We start from the raw sequence: 6,000 nt of genomic DNA, 5'->3' as shown, positions 1-6,000 counted from the left end.
TATATATAGGACAGGCTTCTTTCAGTTTCCATCTCCCAAATCCACTCACTAGTTTTTGGTTGGCCTGTGGCTATAACAGAAGACACTTGCGCAAGGTGCCACGTAGTGAGACTGAACCTGGAACCGTATGGTTGGGAAGCAAACTTCTCACCACATAGCCATGCTTGCGCCTATAATTGTGTTTGTGGTGATGATGGTGGTGGTTGCGATGATAGTGTTGTTGCTTTCTTCACCTAACTGTTATTTCAGGTTTCTAATATTAATATTTTTGGCTTATTCTCTTGAATTTTGTATGTTGATGTGAGTTTGAAAGGTGTGTATAACAGCCAACCTTTGTCTCAAACTAAGTTCATATCAAACTATTGTTGGTGAAGATAATCTGTCTGATATAATTACTAACCTATATACACTTGGCTGATTTAGCTATTTCTCTGTAGATCAAAAAATGATGATTATCGTCATCGTTTAATGTCCATTTTCCATGCTGGCATGGGTTGGACAGTTTGACTGAGGTCTAGAAAGCCAATGGCAGTACCAGGCTCCAATCTAATCTGACAATGTTTCTACAGCTGGATGCCCTTCCTAATGCCAACCACTCTTAGAGTGTAGTGGGTGAATAACATTAATCAATTTTCAAATGTTACTGGAATTTCATCAGAGGTATCTACATCAATTTGACAAATCTCAGAGAAACAAGCAGACAAGCTGTTTATATATTCAACAATTACAATAGCTACAGTAAATTGGAACTACTAATTAACATACCATAAATGTTAACAGTTTCATATATCTGGGAAGTTGGATAACATCAGATGGAAGGTCAGATAAGGACATCAAGTGCAGAATTGCATTAGCAAAGAAGACTTTTATGGATATGAGGAGCATTTTTTGTGCAAAGAGAATTGGAATGGAAGTCAAGAAAAGACTATTGAAGTGCTACATCTGGTCGGTGCTAACATATGGATGTGAGTCTTGGACAATAAGCAAAGTCATGGAGAAGAGACTCAAAGCTGCAGAAAAGTATTTTATAGAAAAATGCTTAGAATCTCATGGGCACAGAGATTGACAAATGTGGAAGTGTTGAAAAAGATGAAAGTGAAGCGACAGTTGATGGATATTGTCAGAGAGAGACAGTGGAGATTTGTTGGTCATTTTCTCAGAGAAGATGATGGAATGGAGCGTTACATGGTAGAAACTGAGCTGGTGGGAAGGAGAGTGAGAGGAAGGCAGAGATGAAATATGTTCGACTGGATGAAGAGCGAGAAAGACATGGCTGATGTTGCGAGAGACAGAAATAAATGGAGGAGGAACAAGCCATGATTCGTCAATGGCATGAATATGCCATGACACAAGAGAGAGGGAGAGGGAGAAATGCTAACACTTTATTTCAAATATCAAGGCCCTGTCAACAGGGATCTCAGTCCATACAGTGTCATCAAGCTATGATATAATACATGTGACCTATATAGTACCTATATAAACAGGGCTAATTAAGTTGTTTATCTGCAGATTGGAAAAAACTATGAACAAGCTTAATTGATTGTTGACTCATTCTATATATCCGCATTCCATGACCAAATATTTATTTCAGATGAAAGGACATTTTTAACATGCCACATAAAAAGTACCTGTGCTAGTGTCAAGTAAAACGCATCCATGCTGGTACCATGTAACAATCATCCATGTGGGCACCATGTAAAAAGTACATATACCAGTGCCACATAAATAGCACCAGTGTTGGTGCCGTGTAAAAATAGCACTCAACACACTCTGTATAGTGGTTGGCATTAGAAAGGGCGTCCTCAACACATTCTGTATAGTGGTTGGCATTAGAAAAGGTGTCCAGTTGTAGAAACCATGTGAGAACAGACAATGGAACCTAGTGCAGCTCTCTGGCTTGCCAATTCCTTTCAAACTGTCCAAACCATGCCAACATGGAGAATGGACGTTAGATGATGATGATGATGATGATGATGATGATGAATACACTGTTGACTATTAAAATTAATGTGATTGATTTTGGAGCTTGGAATTCTGTTGGTGATGCCTTTGTCCCAATTCCCCTCTCACTGCTTTCACATCTGTCCTCATCTCTCTACTTTCTGTCATCCTCCTTTCATACTCTTTTGCACCTGCTTAGGCACCTAGCCACCCTCAGTTATCTGTTCCTGTTCTCTTTTATATCCACTTTCTTGTACCTTGATGGCATGCCCTGATAATTCATTTCCACTATCTACTCTCCCTTTTCTGCTGGGGTAACCATATATCTCATCAGTAAGCCCCCCCTCCCCCTGCTTGTACCCTGTTTTCCTACTTTAGCCTCTCCATACCTAGCACAAAGTCTCTTCCCTCAAAATCACACTTCCTACTTTGTCAAAGGGTCTTGTTTTGTAAGTTACTTGGTGACTTCTTTAGTGCTGGTGCCATGAAAAGTGCATGCAGTACACTCAGTAAAGTGGTTGGCATATTATGAAGAACGTCCACCTGTAGAAACCTTGTCAAAGCAGACATTGGAGAACAACACAGCCCTCAGGCTAGTCAAATCTGTATTCCATGCCAGCATGAAATATAAATAGATGTTAAACAATTATGGGGATATTGATATATTTACCAAAAACTGTGAAGCACTGAAGTTCAGTTAGCAAATACTTAATTGTTTTGACTAGGAAAGATAATCGGTTTCTTCTAAATTTCACATGTGATGTACTGGTGCTATATAAAATGTACCTGTACCTGCATCATGTAAACTGCACTTGTGCTGATGCTGCATAAAAAGGACCCGAACCAGTCATCATCATGATCATCATCGTTCAACTTCCACTTTCCATGCAGGCATGGGTTGGACTGTTTGACTGAGGACTGGCAAATGAGGAGGTTGCACCAATCTCCAGTCTGATCTGGCAAGGTTTCTACAGCTGAATGCCCTTCCTAATGCTGTTAAATGATGATGATAAAATATTCCTGAGACACAAACATGACTGTCTGGTGAAGTAGTTTGCTTCCCAACCAAATGGTTTGGGGTTCATTCCCATTGTGGGGTCCACTGAGCAAGTGTCTTTGACTATAGCCCTGGGCTGACTAAAGCCTTGTCAGTGTATTTTGTAGATGGAAACTCAAAGAAGCCCATTGTGTGTGTGTGTGTGTGTGTGTGTGCGTGTGTATTTTTGATTGTGGTTTGGTTTTTGATTTTACTTGACTCAATAGGTCTTTTCAAGCATGGAATGTCGCCTGATGATTCAAAGGAACTTTTTAAATGGGCTGGTTATGCGACACTGGTATAGGCTACGGCTGTGATCTCACTTTACTTGTTGGGTCTTCTCAATCACTGCATATCTCCAGAGGTCTCGGGCTCGATGATATTTAATAAGGTACAGTGGAAGATGATAATAGTACTATTTCTTCCTGACACATAACCAAACATCTCATCAAGGAAAACACTCTTCCAAATCAAAGGAGCTCCAACTCTTTCTGTAACTTTCCTAACTTGAATAATGGTGTGAATTTTTTTTATAAACCTTAACTTTCTTAAAATGCTATTAAAAAAAAAATCTTCAAATTTTTAAGCTTGAACATCTAAGTTTCAGAATTTCAAAGGAAAACAAAATTAACTAAATGAAGTTTTTGTTTATGCGTTTCGTTTGTATTTAAAGTGTATAAATATATTTTGTTTACGTTTATAATTATATAAATATATTTTGTTCGTGTTTAAGGTGTATAAATATATTTTGTTTCTATTTGAAATGTAAAATGTATGAATATATTTGGTTTGTATTTGAAGTATATAAATATATTTTATTTACGTTTGTAATTATGTTTTCCTCAACTGTAAATTTGAAACTGAAATAACAATATTTTAGCCACTCACTTCTAGGCAGGAGTTTTTGTTTTTTCAAAAATATTTCAAATTTTCAGGAAATGAAACTTCTGATGCTGTTTCAAATGTAAACAAAAATATTTTTTTCTCTTCTAATATAAACGAAATACATTTATATACAAAAAAATGTTAAAATACTGCACTTGGAAATCCCTTAATCCTAAAAAGTTTCTGATAAAAATTAATTTTAAAAGGTGCATTTTGTTTTTAATTAAGAAAAAAAAACTTTTATGAAATTTCTTAATCTCTGACATAAAAGAGATTCGAAAACCGTTTGAAAACAATTCATATAAAAGGGAAAACACGAGCCAAACTGGATGTAGGGTAAAAGGACTCAGTGCGGTCGGTCGACATGTTAGAAATAGCAGCCAAATCACTCAGAAATTTAATAATGTACGAATACCAAAAGAATGTCAATGATAAATATACAAAATAATGGATCGTCACCATTTGAACGCCTTTGCTGACTAGAGCAGAGCCGTCTTTACAGCATTAAAGCACCCCCGAGCAAAGCAATATATCGGAGCCTATATTATCATTTAACGCTCATGTTGGCATGGGTTAGACGGGTCTAAGAACAGCACACTATGCTGTGTCAGCTTTTATAGTATTTATTTATTGGCAGCAGTCATAACATACATAGAATAGCATTAGGTGTCTGGCCCCGTGGGGGTGAGACCGAGGATAATGTCCAATGTAACCAAGCCGCCTCAAGACAACACTGGACCTGCGGTTAAATAACCTCACCACATCAATGCAATGTACAAATATTTAACGTAAATGGGTTTGTAAAAGAATTGCAACTATTATTAATATACATAAGAGTGATTAATAAAAAGTTAAATTTGAGAGGTAATTAGAATATTATTTAACGTCTCATGAACAATCTAAAAATATCTTAAATTATCTTTAATAAACATCCTTTTAAAATGTTAAAAACTATTAAGAGTTCGAAGTACCGTAAAGTTTTTGTTAAACGACACTTCCAGTTGTGCGCACTTGAGTTGCTGAGGGACACGAAGTAAGTAACGGACAGCTTTTATTGAGAATATTCTTCATTACTTCGAATTTCTTTACTGTTTTAACTTCACTGTCTTTATTACATTTATTTCAGTAAACAATCGTGCTGTTTATTATTGAAGAGACCCTGTTTAGAAACGTTTTTTTTTTGCTCGATATTATACAACACGTGTCGTCAGTTTTTCGTTATTTTAACAGACCTGGCATTATTAATATTTCTTGTTTGTTTGACATTAAGAAATTATGTTTTTAAAAATAGAACAATTTTTTTCATATTTTTATGTAAAGAGGACAGAAATGAAATAATTAAACTTCGTTAAATTGGGGTGTTGGTTACATCCGGCATAAAAAATTCGGCATAACTACAGAGTTGTACCCCCCCAGACTTTGGAAGGTCATAACTTTCAGAAAAATGAATATTTTTTAATGAAATTTTGTATGCATATAGTATTTATTATGTAGATTCCGAATATACAAATATTTTCGGTGAAAGTGTTTTGGAATGGGGGTGGGGGACAATTTTCGGAAATTCCAACAGAGTCCACTTAAATTCTTCTTAACTTCCAGGAAAATTAATATTTTTTCGTGAAATTTTCTACAAATATACCTTGATGTATGTACATTTCGAACATGTAGGAATTTTGAAGGAAACAACTGCAGGTTATTTTTGAGAAGCGTTCTCCACTCGGTGGTGTTTCGGAGCAAGTCGTCCATATTTGTTTCATTTTTCTCTATTATGTGCGTATGTGCATCCGTAGATTTCTAATGAAGTAATAAGCAGAAAAGAGAAGCCGTCATAAGAAAACTTACGTTAAAAATAACACGCACACGATTTTTTTTTCTCAATAGAAGTAAATTCCAAAGTAAACGTTTCTAGTAGAGAAGTAGAAGAGAACAGAAGCAGCGTATTACTTCATTACAAATCTACGGATGCACATACGCACATAATAGAGAAAAATCAAACAATTATCGACGACTTGCTCCGAAACACCACCGAGTGGGGAACACGTCTCAAAAATAACCTGCAGTTGTTTCCTTCAAAATTTCTACATGCTCGAAATGTACATACATCAAGGTATATTTGTAGAAAATTTCACGAAAAAATA

At 36.0% G+C, this 6,000-nt stretch overlaps 1 long non-coding RNA gene across 4 annotated transcripts in view; it reads left to right on the top strand.

Moving 5' to 3' along the window:
* Positions 1–4,855: 4,855 nt before the first annotated feature.
* LOC149136678 (uncharacterized) overlaps positions 4,856–6,000 on the top strand; it is a 56,111-nt gene continuing 54,966 nt past the window's right edge. For all 4 annotated transcript variants that reach the window (XR_016241190.1, XR_016241189.1, XR_016241188.1 and 1 more), the window contains exon 1: positions 4,856–4,895. This is a non-coding gene — a long non-coding RNA (uncharacterized LOC149136678). The remainder of the gene's footprint in view (positions 4,896–6,000) is intronic.

The sequence above is a fragment of the Octopus bimaculoides genome, chromosome 3 (assembly GCF_046866305.1).
Source record: "Octopus bimaculoides isolate indiv1 chromosome 3, ASM4686630v1, whole genome shotgun sequence".
Lineage (NCBI taxonomy): Eukaryota > Metazoa > Mollusca > Cephalopoda > Octopoda > Octopodidae > Octopus > Octopus bimaculoides.
This window is presented reverse-complemented; position numbering and strand designations above follow the sequence as displayed.